Here is an 11762-nt window from a genome sequence, read left to right as displayed (position 1 = left end):
TTGGGGAAGGGGGGGGGGGGGGGGGGGGGGGGGTATCCCCGTCCCCGTCCCCGATCCCCGCCAAATTTTCCCATCCCCGTCCCCGACGGGGACGGGGCACATTGCCATCCCTACTCACTCACACTGAAAGTATGTAAAGAAGAATGAAAAATAAAAGAAGAGAAAATAAAATATATATACCTGGTGGCAGTTCAGCAGGAGTATCAGTTCGTCATCGTCGCTGGCGGCCAAAACAACAGAACCAGAAGTAGGTGCTGGTGCTGCCATACACAAACCAAGAAAGTATTAGTCACAGCCAAGAAATTATTAGCCAACAGCAGCACCAGAAGTTTGAGACAGAAACCAACCTCACGCTGCAGCACCAGAAGATGAAGATAATGTTGCAGATCCGTTTCTAATCTCACGCTGAAGAGAACGTTGTGGCAACACCTACCCTCACGCCACCGTCTTCAATCGCCGGAGCTGCGCGTCAATAACTAGGGCTTCATTTTTGGAAGATAGCAGAGAAGAGTGTTTTTTTTTTTTTTGGGAGTGGTGGTCAATCGCTAGCTTAGGGCGTTTTTAATTTTTATTGCCTAAGACAATAGGCGTCTGGCGGCATGAAAATCGCCAAATGGGAGGTCATGGGTGCAATGTAACAGGGTCAATAGTATTTAAAAAAAAAAAAAAAAAAGACAATAGGCGTCTGTTTTGCCTACAACAATCGCCTATTGTTGGCCGAAAATCCCAAACAAACACTTTGACCCGAAATGTGCCCATCTAGGTGCTATTTATTACGGAGTATTTAAAAAATGAATAAGATTTAAATTGGTCATTTAACGAAACCTGAAAGTGTAATTTGGTCACTGAATAAAAATAAAGTGCAATTAGATTACTCAACACATCAAATGTATGAAATTTGACATGGTAGCAAGTTAACACTCCATCTAATAGGTTGCATGTTGACGTGGATGATAACTTGACATTTTTTAAAATTTCGTTTTCATTTTGTTCAGTGGCCAATTTGAACCTTAAAAAATGTCACCAATGTTTTAATATCTCTTTTTAAAGTCACAATGGTAATTAATGATAAAAGTACAAAAAATGAGTGTAGAATATAGGAATAATGTAGAGAGCTTAATTGACTCTTGATAAAAGAAACATTGATGGAGAAAATTAATTTCTCCACATATAAAAATAAATGATACTCCGTATAAAGTGTTTTGCAAGCATTTAATGGATAATCAAGACACAAATATTTATCATGAAAAACATAATGGTAAAAATCACGGATATTTTTGGACTAAATCAAGCCGAACTCCACTATGTATAATGTATAGTACACAGTTACGGAGTAAAAAAAGATGAAGAAATATTGTATGTACACTGCTACAAAAAATGGATATTACTTCATCCAATATCGTCGCCGTAGTATCTGTTCATACATATTTTCTCAACCTATTGAAGCACAAATAGTCAATTCAATAGGAGGCTCAAACTCATGACCTCCCATATGGGGAAGCCACTACATGCCAGTTGAGCACAAAGTGCTTGACCTTTATGTATAACTTTTTAAAATTTCAAAAATATTTTTAGAATTTGATTGAATTATTATTACTGAATTTATGATTAGTTAGTATATTAATGTTGAATTTAGTCTTTTGTTTTAAAGGAAATTTAGTCTTATTTAGTATTATTGAACTTCACTTTTACTTTAGTGTATTAATGTTGAATTTATGGTTATTTTAGTATTTTTAAACTTCACTTCTAGTTTAGTATATAAAATTATAAATGTTGAATTTAGGGTTTCAGTTATTTAGTATTATTGAACTTCAATTCTAGTTTAGTTTAGTTTAGTTGGAGAATCTAATTAAGTTTTTAATTTTATTCATTCATATTACCTTCTTTGTTGGACAATAAGCCATTTAGTATATTAATTTACAAATAATAACTTGTTGGTGATTAGCTTCATTTGTGGTTTGTTTATTGACGTAGACAATTTTTCAATTTTCTTTGGTGAGTGCACTTGTTGCTAGGTGTGTGCAGCGGGCGGGTTTGGACGAATCGGGCCTACGGATTGCCCACCCGTTCAGGGTTCGGGTTGCAATATTTAAATCCAAACCGTGAAAATTTATTAGATACTCTCTTCGGATTTTGCATGTTCGAATGAAATTTTATCGCCAAAGTATATATAATTTGATTCAATTCATTAGTTGAATAAATCATGTCATTTACTAGAAATTTGCCAAATTATGGTATTTGGGGGCTTTTGGAGATTGGAAATATGATCAACTTGTAAATAAATATAAAAATATAGTTTTTTTTTAATTTTTTGTATTCATTAGTTATTCTTAATTAAATTTATTATTGTCCTCGTTTTAAAAAAAAATAAATTATTGTCCTCCTTATCGATTAATCAAATAAGTACTATACTTAAAAAAATTTACATAAAAATTAAATAAACAAAATTAATGTGATAATGCCACAACACAATGAATATGAATTTAATAATTTTATAAGAAAAATGTAATAATACTTGTAAAAAATTTTAAATATCGTATAATTAGCTTCAAACAACTTGCAAATCAAAAGAGACAACCTAACAAATAATTTGTAATCGATTCTAATAAGATTACAATGTAGTAATGTCAAAGTGCAGATCCATTCTTTAAAACCAAGATCACTATCAATCTTCGCTTTGAAGCAATACAGGTAATTTAATTTGCAATCAACTCTAATAAGAGAAGTTTTCAGAATTATACTCACCTTGTAAATCAGTATCAATCAGCCAGAGGCAGAACAAATTAACTAGTCAATTCCTCATATCTCAACATCTCCAATAGCTTGAGTACTACCAATTCAAAAAAATTTCGGCAAAACCATGTCAAAACAAAGAATTATTTGCAGAACAGAAAAGAAAGCCAGATGTAAAGTCATATACTCACATAATCATCTCATATAGGCACCAGATGAATAAACTTGGCTGCTATAGCCACCAACATGAATCCTTTGAAAACCATCTAACGTTAGTTAACTCAATTAAGCATACTGGTATTCAGGGACGTATCCAGAAATTTGTTTCAGTGGGGGCGAAAAATTAAAATAAAATAGATAGTTAAAAAAAAAAGGAAGAAATACTTAAAGAAATATAATCATAAATATTGTTGGATATAGCGATAAATAAAACACATCAAAACTTTATAAAAATATTTATAACAAATTAATTTGATAAATTAATTCAAATAGAAAACAAATTATAAATTACATATCTCATTATTAATATATATATAATATACTACATATTAAAAAATTCATAAAGCTTTTTTTGAAGCAATAAGGGAATTGAACCCCCAACACTTCTTAGCATAAGAATACATCTATCAACTAGTCAACGTAACATCTTGTGTATATTAATCTATTTTTAGGTATATATAAGTATATAACCATATATACCATAAAAAAAAAAAGAAGCTAAAAGAGGGACCTTTGGTAATTGGTAAAGCAAAACGCAGCTCTACCATCTTGTCTAGCTAACTCTTTGTTTATTATATCTGTTTTTATATATTTATATCTAAAAATGTATATATATATATATATATATATATATATATATATATATATATATACATATATACATACAAGGCTATATAGGGGGGGTGAGTGGGGGCAGCTACCCCCACTGCCCCTAGGGTGGTTCCGTCACTGCTGGTATTGATCACCAGCATGCATCTCCTTCCAGGGCGTTTGGTTAGGAGGAGGGAATTAGGGGGAAAAGAATTGTAATTCGGTGGAATTGCAATTCAATGAATAAAGTAGGGAATGAAATTACAGTGTTTGGTATCTAGGAATAGAAGTACAGGGAATTGAAAGGTAAGAAGCGATAGGAATACTAAAATACCCTTATAATAATAATAATAATAATAATAATTCTTTCAAATAATAATAATAAGTATAATAATAATAATAACAATAATAATAATAATAAAACAATTAAAAAAAACAAAGGCGATGAGAGAATGGGCAAAATTGTCTTTACACTAACAAAATTGTCCCTCCTCTCCATTAAATTGCAATTCATGGGGGTACCCCATGAACTGCAATTCCTTATTTGGAGGGAATTGCAAATGGGTTATCACTCATTAGTTGGCCAGAAAGTCAAGGGCCCAATGTATCAATATTAGCATAAATTACTAGTTTGTTGTGGGGCTTCACGAACAATATTGGCCCATGTAATGTCATAAAAAGGTGGAGATCCGAGTCATTATAAAAGGGTCTTTCAAATTGATTGGTTAAAAGTGACATGAAAATTATTATGTAAATTGATCGTGAGAAAGTAATGAATTACTTATTGGGTGAAGTTGTGAGCGATGACCCTTTGTGAAATCTCACAAAAAAGAGCAAGCATTTATTGACAAAGAATTTAGAAGTTCGGATCCACCACGTTTTCTACAAGCATAATAGAATGGCAAGTTGGATGATCTATTGTTGTCTCGTGAAAGAGAAATGAGATTTATGTTATACCTTGTGAGATAGTAGTAGGGATTGTTAACATTGACAAATTGGGATAGCTTGCCTAGTTCATAACCCATTATTGGTGATTATATTTTTAGTACTTTGTTTGGGTGACTCCTTCTTTGTTTTTTTTTTAAAACATAATTTACTCTTTTTTTTTCATATTTTATAATATCACTATAATCGGTGGTCCACCTAGGCACCAACCGCCTAATCGGCCGATTAACTATTGTTTTTTTTTTAATGGGCTATTTCACTCAAAACGACGTCATTTTGAGCGAAATATATAACTCTAAATCGTTTAAACCTTAAATATTTTTAGGTTAATATTTATTATTTTAGTATTAACTATTAAAGTATTAAATATATTGTAACCCCTCGCCTATTCCGATAAGTTTAGAGTTCGAAAAATATTTTTAAGCTACGATATTTATGAGATGATCTCTCGGTACTTCAGAAGGATTTTTTTTATAAGTGAGGCTAATTATTAATAAAGTTGCGGTCTACGTACCGGTCACGAACCGTAAAATTTTTAAGGATGTATATACAGTTCGAATTTTCCTAGAAAATGGATTATTAAGTATGATACGATTAAGCCTGAACTTTCTATTTAGTTCAAGTGGAAATTTAAACGGACTGTAAGAGTGAAATTTATTACGAACCTTTGTACCTATATTTCGCGAGATGCCGGAAAATTCCCAATTCTAGTGATTATCGACGGGATTATTTTTAGGATAATTTTGGTGTTAGGATTTTCCCGAATTAAGCTATAATCATCCGAACTTTCATCTGATTTAAACCCAAACTGGCAAAATAAATTAAGATCTTCAAGGAGACACCATAGGGAGTTGACATGTGGCACTCAAAATCCCCACTTGGATTGGATCATTAATGGCATGTCATATAGGTATGGGAATGTTGCACTTGTTACTTAATTCTCAAGCCAAACTCACATCATCTCTCTCTCATCTCTCCCATTCCCTCTCCCATTTTCGAAAATACAAAGGAAAGAAAGAAGAAGGAAAATCTTAGTCTTCTAACTTTGTGATCCAAGAACTCCCTAGCTATCTCTTCAACTCAAAGTGCTCTATTGTAGGTAAGAACTTTGGTTTGTTCGGTTAAATCCCTCCTAGAACTTAAGCTTAAACTTAAGGTTCATGAAAATATTGTTGTTATGGTGATATTTTTAGGATCTTTGGTGAAGGACTCCAAGGAAGGCATCATCAACTCTTACGGTTTTTTTTTAGGTTTCTACAAAGGTAAGGAATCCCTTAAGTCGGTTCAATCACTTGGAGGTGAACAAATGCTAGTAAATTATATGACTAGGAATTTTTACGTGGAAATTATGTGTTAAGTTCGTGGATCTACAAGTTAGCCTAAGAAACTACACTTTGGATTTTTGGTAATTTTTGTATAGATGTTCATAGCTAATTTATGCATGTATATGTTGAATTTATGCTCATATAGGCTTATACTTGTGAAAATAGTGAAAAGAAATCAGGATAGATTCTGGCAGTAACTTCCGAGATTTATTGGGAAAAATTGGTAAGGTATTTTGATCCTATTTTTTTTAGACATGTAGTTCTATAAGTGTAGAACCCGCATATAAAATTTCATAATGATCGGAGTAGTATAAGTATGGTTTTCGAATTTCTTTCCAAAACTGGTCCAGAGAGAGAAACTCTGGACAGCACACTGCCAAGGGCAAAAATGGAATTTTCTGTGTTTATTCGCGGATCAAAATGACCAAAACTTTTTATGGACATCAATTACTATGAGTTGGGGTTCTACCATAAAAGTTTCAAGTGAAAAAGAGTTCGGGAACTATTTTTACCGGCTCAATNTGCCTAGTTCATAACCCATTATTGGTGATTATATTTTTAGTACTTTGTTTGGGTGACTCCTTCTTTGTTTTTTTTTTAAAACATAATTTACTCTTTTTTTTTCATATTTTATAATATCACTATAATCGGTGGTCCACCTAGGCACCAACCGCCTAATCGGCCGATTAACTATTGTTTTTTTTTTAATGGGCTATTTCACTCAAAACGACGTCATTTTGAGCGAAATATATAACTCTAAATCGTTTAAACCTTAAATATTTTTAGGTTAATATTTATTATTTTAGTATTAACTATTAAAGTATTAAATATATTGTAACCCCTCGCCTATTCCGATAAGTTTAGAGTTCGAAAAATATTTTTAAGCTACGATATTTATGAGATGATCTCTCGGTACTTCAGAAGGATTTTTTTTATAAGTGAGGCTAATTATTAATAAAGTTGCGGTCTACGTACCGGTCACGAACCGTAAAATTTTTAAGGATGTATATACAGTTCGAATTTTCCTAGAAAATGGATTATTAAGTATGATACGATTAAGCCTGAACTTTCTATTTAGTTCAAGTGGAAATTTAAACGGACTGTAAGAGTGAAATTTATTACGAACCTTTGTACCTATATTTCGCGAGATGCCGGAAAATTCCCAATTCTAGTGATTATCGACGGGATTATTTTTAGGATAATTTTGGTGTTAGGATTTTCCCGAATTAAGCTATAATCATCCGAACTTTCATCTGATTTAAACCCAAACTGGCAAAATAAATTAAGATCTTCAAGGAGACACCATAGGGAGTTGACATGTGGCACTCAAAATCCCCACTTGGATTGGATCATTAATGGCATGTCATATAGGTATGGGAATGTTGCACTTGTTACTTAATTCTCAAGCCAAACTCACATCATCTCTCTCTCATCTCTCCCATTCCCTCTCCCATTTTCGAAAATACAAAGGAAAGAAAGAAGAAGGAAAATCTTAGTCTTCTAACTTTGTGATCCAAGAACTCCCTAGCTATCTCTTCAACTCAAAGTGCTCTATTGTAGGTAAGAACTTTGGTTTGTTCGGTTAAATCCCTCCTAGAACTTAAGCTTAAACTTAAGGTTCATGAAAATATTGTTGTTATGGTGATATTTTTAGGATCTTTGGTGAAGGACTCCAAGGAAGGCATCATCAACTCTTACGGTTTTTTTTTAGGTTTCTACAAAGGTAAGGAATCCCTTAAGTCGGTTCAATCACTTGGAGGTGAACAAATGCTAGTAAATTATATGACTAGGAATTTTTACGTGGAAATTATGTGTTAAGTTCGTGGATCTACAAGTTAGCCTAAGAAACTACACTTTGGATTTTTGGTAATTTTTGTATAGATGTTCATAGCTAATTTATGCATGTATATGTTGAATTTATGCTCATATAGGCTTATACTTGTGAAAATAGTGAAAAGAAATCAGGATAGATTCTGGCAGTAACTTCCGAGATTTATTGGGAAAAATTGGTAAGGTATTTTGATCCTATTTTTTTTAGACATGTAGTTCTATAAGTGTAGAACCCGCATATAAAATTTCATAATGATCGGAGTAGTATAAGTATGGTTTTCGAATTTCTTTCCAAAACTGGTCCAGAGAGAGAAACTCTGGACAGCACACTGCCAAGGGCAAAAATGGAATTTTCTGTGTTTATTCGCGGATCAAAATGACCAAAACTTTTTATGGACATCAATTACTATGAGTTGGGGTTCTACCATAAAAGTTTCAAGTGAAAAAGAGTTCGGGAACTATTTTTACCGGCTCAATNACTATTAAAGTATTAAATATATTGTAACCCCTCGCCTATTCCGATAAGTTTAGAGTTCGAAAAATATTTTTAAGCTACGATATTTATGAGATGATCTCTCGGTACTTCAGAAGGATTTTTTTTATAAGTGAGGCTAATTATTAATAAAGTTGCGGTCTACGTACCGGTCACGAACCGTAAAATTTTTAAGGATGTATATACAGTTCGAATTTTCCTAGAAAATGGATTATTAAGTATGATACGATTAAGCCTGAACTTTCTATTTAGTTCAAGTGGAAATTTAAACGGACTGTAAGAGTGAAATTTATTACGAACCTTTGTACCTATATTTCGCGAGATGCCGGAAAATTCCCAATTCTAGTGATTATCGACGGGATTATTTTTAGGATAATTTTGGTGTTAGGATTTTCCCGAATTAAGCTATAATCATCCGAACTTTCATCTGATTTAAACCCAAACTGGCAAAATAAATTAAGATCTTCAAGGAGACACCATAGGGAGTTGACATGTGGCACTCAAAATCCCCACTTGGATTGGATCATTAATGGCATGTCATATAGGTATGGGAATGTTGCACTTGTTACTTAATTCTCAAGCCAAACTCACATCATCTCTCTCTCATCTCTCCCATTCCCTCTCCCATTTTCGAAAATACAAAGGAAAGAAAGAAGAAGGAAAATCTTAGTCTTCTAACTTTGTGATCCAAGAACTCCCTAGCTATCTCTTCAACTCAAAGTGCTCTATTGTAGGTAAGAACTTTGGTTTGTTCGGTTAAATCCCTCCTAGAACTTAAGCTTAAACTTAAGGTTCATGAAAATATTGTTGTTATGGTGATATTTTTAGGATCTTTGGTGAAGGACTCCAAGGAAGGCATCATCAACTCTTACGGTTTTTTTTTAGGTTTCTACAAAGGTAAGGAATCCCTTAAGTCGGTTCAATCACTTGGAGGTGAACAAATGCTAGTAAATTATATGACTAGGAATTTTTACGTGGAAATTATGTGTTAAGTTCGTGGATCTACAAGTTAGCCTAAGAAACTACACTTTGGATTTTTGGTAATTTTTGTATAGATGTTCATAGCTAATTTATGCATGTATATGTTGAATTTATGCTCATATAGGCTTATACTTGTGAAAATAGTGAAAAGAAATCAGGATAGATTCTGGCAGTAACTTCCGAGATTTATTGGGAAAAATTGGTAAGGTATTTTGATCCTATTTTTTTTAGACATGTAGTTCTATAAGTGTAGAACCCGCATATAAAATTTCATAATGATCGGAGTAGTATAAGTATGGTTTTCGAATTTCTTTCCAAAACTGGTCCAGAGAGAGAAACTCTGGACAGCACACTGCCAAGGGCAAAAATGGAATTTTCTGTGTTTATTCGCGGATCAAAATGACCAAAACTTTTTATGGACATCAATTACTATGAGTTGGGGTTCTACCATAAAAGTTTCAAGTGAAAAAGAGTTCGGGAACTATTTTTACCGGCTCATTTCAAGTGAAAAAGAGTTCGGGAACTATTTTTACCGGCTCAATCTTTCGAAAAAAGAGTTCGGGAACTATTTTTACCGGCTCAATCTTTCGAACAAAGAGTTCGGGAACTATTTTTACCGGCTCAATCTTTCGAACTGCGCGTTCGGGAACTATTTTTACCGGCTCAATCTTTCGAACTGCGCCAAGCTGAACTATTTTTACCGGCTCAATCTTTCGAACTGCGCCAAGCTGTAATTTCCTGGCAGATTTGGATGGACGCGGCAGTGGACGCGCGTCCACCGCGCGTCCATCAAGGGAGTGTCTTCGGCGTCACGGCCGAAGGGCCGGACGCAACCACGGACGCGCGTCCGTGGCATCCAGACTTCGGCGAGAAATGCCGAAGCAGCGGACGCGGCTCGGACGCACGCGTCCGCTGTGCGTCCGCAGCTGCGGCCAACCGTGAGTCCGCGCGACGCGGACTCGTTTTCGACTTGTTTTTGACCAAACTTTTCCCCGATGTTTTTAATCCCGAGTGTTATGATGTTTGAAAGGCCTACGGGCAAAAGAGATCTATTTTTGAAAGAAATATCTGTTTTGGAAAAATTATGTACATCGCTTTAGAAGAAAATATTGTTGTTGAGAAATAATTACAACTCTTGTAACTTGAGGAATTGTGTTGGAAAGTCTATGAGTAAATAAAAATGTTTATAAAACTTACGTCGAAAGAACGTATGCTATTTTGGTAAACAGGTTGTCAAAACCTTATTTTTGAGGAAAATACTACTTTTAAGGAGTGAGTACATTACGTGAGAAAAACGAGAAAATGATGATTGAAAAGCCTGCGGGCACTGAGAGTATTTTGAAAATCCTTCTTGGGCTGATGAGATAGCCGATTTCAACTATTGGACTCAAATGAGAAATATGTCCAAAAGAAATGATTTGAGAAAGAAAAACGGAAGGAAGAATCATGTTTTCAAACCCTTAGTTTCTAAAGCGAGTTGAGGAGGAAAGGAAGAATCATGTTTTCAAACCCTTAGTTTCTAAAGCGAGTTGAGGAGGACCTTGATTGACCCACGGGTGGCTTTAAGTGCCATGGCCCAGTGGTTGTTGTGGATATTGTATGACCAGTTCATACTGCAGGGCGAAGTCTATTCGCCGGGTACTATATAACTCGTAGGATGAGGTATTCCTATGGGGGTGTGCACACTTAAGGTATAGTTACTCCAGAAGTCCGGGTAGGTGTTGTTTTTATGGACCTAGCTAGGCCAGCTAGGAATCATTTTAACGAACCTTACGTCCAGGGGATCAGTGTTAGATCGGGTGATGACCACTGAACCTGAGTTCGATGATCCAAGTGGTCAGAGTGGGAGTTATGAGAATGCTCCAAAGGCCTCACGCTTACTAAGAAGAAACTAAGGAAGTTTTAAAGATGAGAAAAGAGTTACTCTGTAACGACTTGAGAGGGAATGATTCTATCCAAAATGTGACGAATTTTGAGCACGGAAATGTGCTGTTGAACCTCCTTTTGAGTTAAAATGAGGGAACTACTGGAAACGAAATATTTTACAAACTTGTCTGAAAAACAGAAAAATGTGTTTTAAGTGGCAATGATGCCGGTACCTTTATATGAGAAAAGTTTACGTGTTGAGTTAGCTTTACGCCTTATATTATATTATCTATTATTGATAACCTGATTGCAGGTAGAGCTATAACTCGTGGGTAAATTTTACAACTTACAAATTATTATATTTTCGAAACCTTTGTCTACTTTTGAGTGACAATGGATTTCCTTACTTAGCCGTCGTGCTAACTACACTTCATTGTGTACCTTATCAGATGAAGTCTAGCGTGGGTATGCCCCTGCTTCTGTTTCTGATCCTCCAGCTCTGGCTCATGCTTCTGTCCCAGTTGTACTCCTGATCCCGTTCCTATCCCTGTTCAATTAGTGGTACCCATTTTGGTCTCCGCCTTCGTTAATCCGTTATGCCTCAAAAGAAAAGTCAAGTCTGACCTTTTTGTACATATCTTTTGTAGCCATGGTAGTACTAACATGGCTAGTAAGAACGGGAATAGTCCAAACTCTTTGTTGATGGGCTGTAAGAAACTCTTATATATATATATATATATATATATATATATATATATATATTCGTGGCTAGTATAACT

This window comes from Ipomoea triloba, chromosome 13 (genome assembly GCF_003576645.1).
Source record: "Ipomoea triloba cultivar NCNSP0323 chromosome 13, ASM357664v1".
NCBI lineage: Eukaryota > Viridiplantae > Streptophyta > Magnoliopsida > Solanales > Convolvulaceae > Ipomoea > Ipomoea triloba.
Note: the sequence above shows the minus strand (reverse complement) of the source record.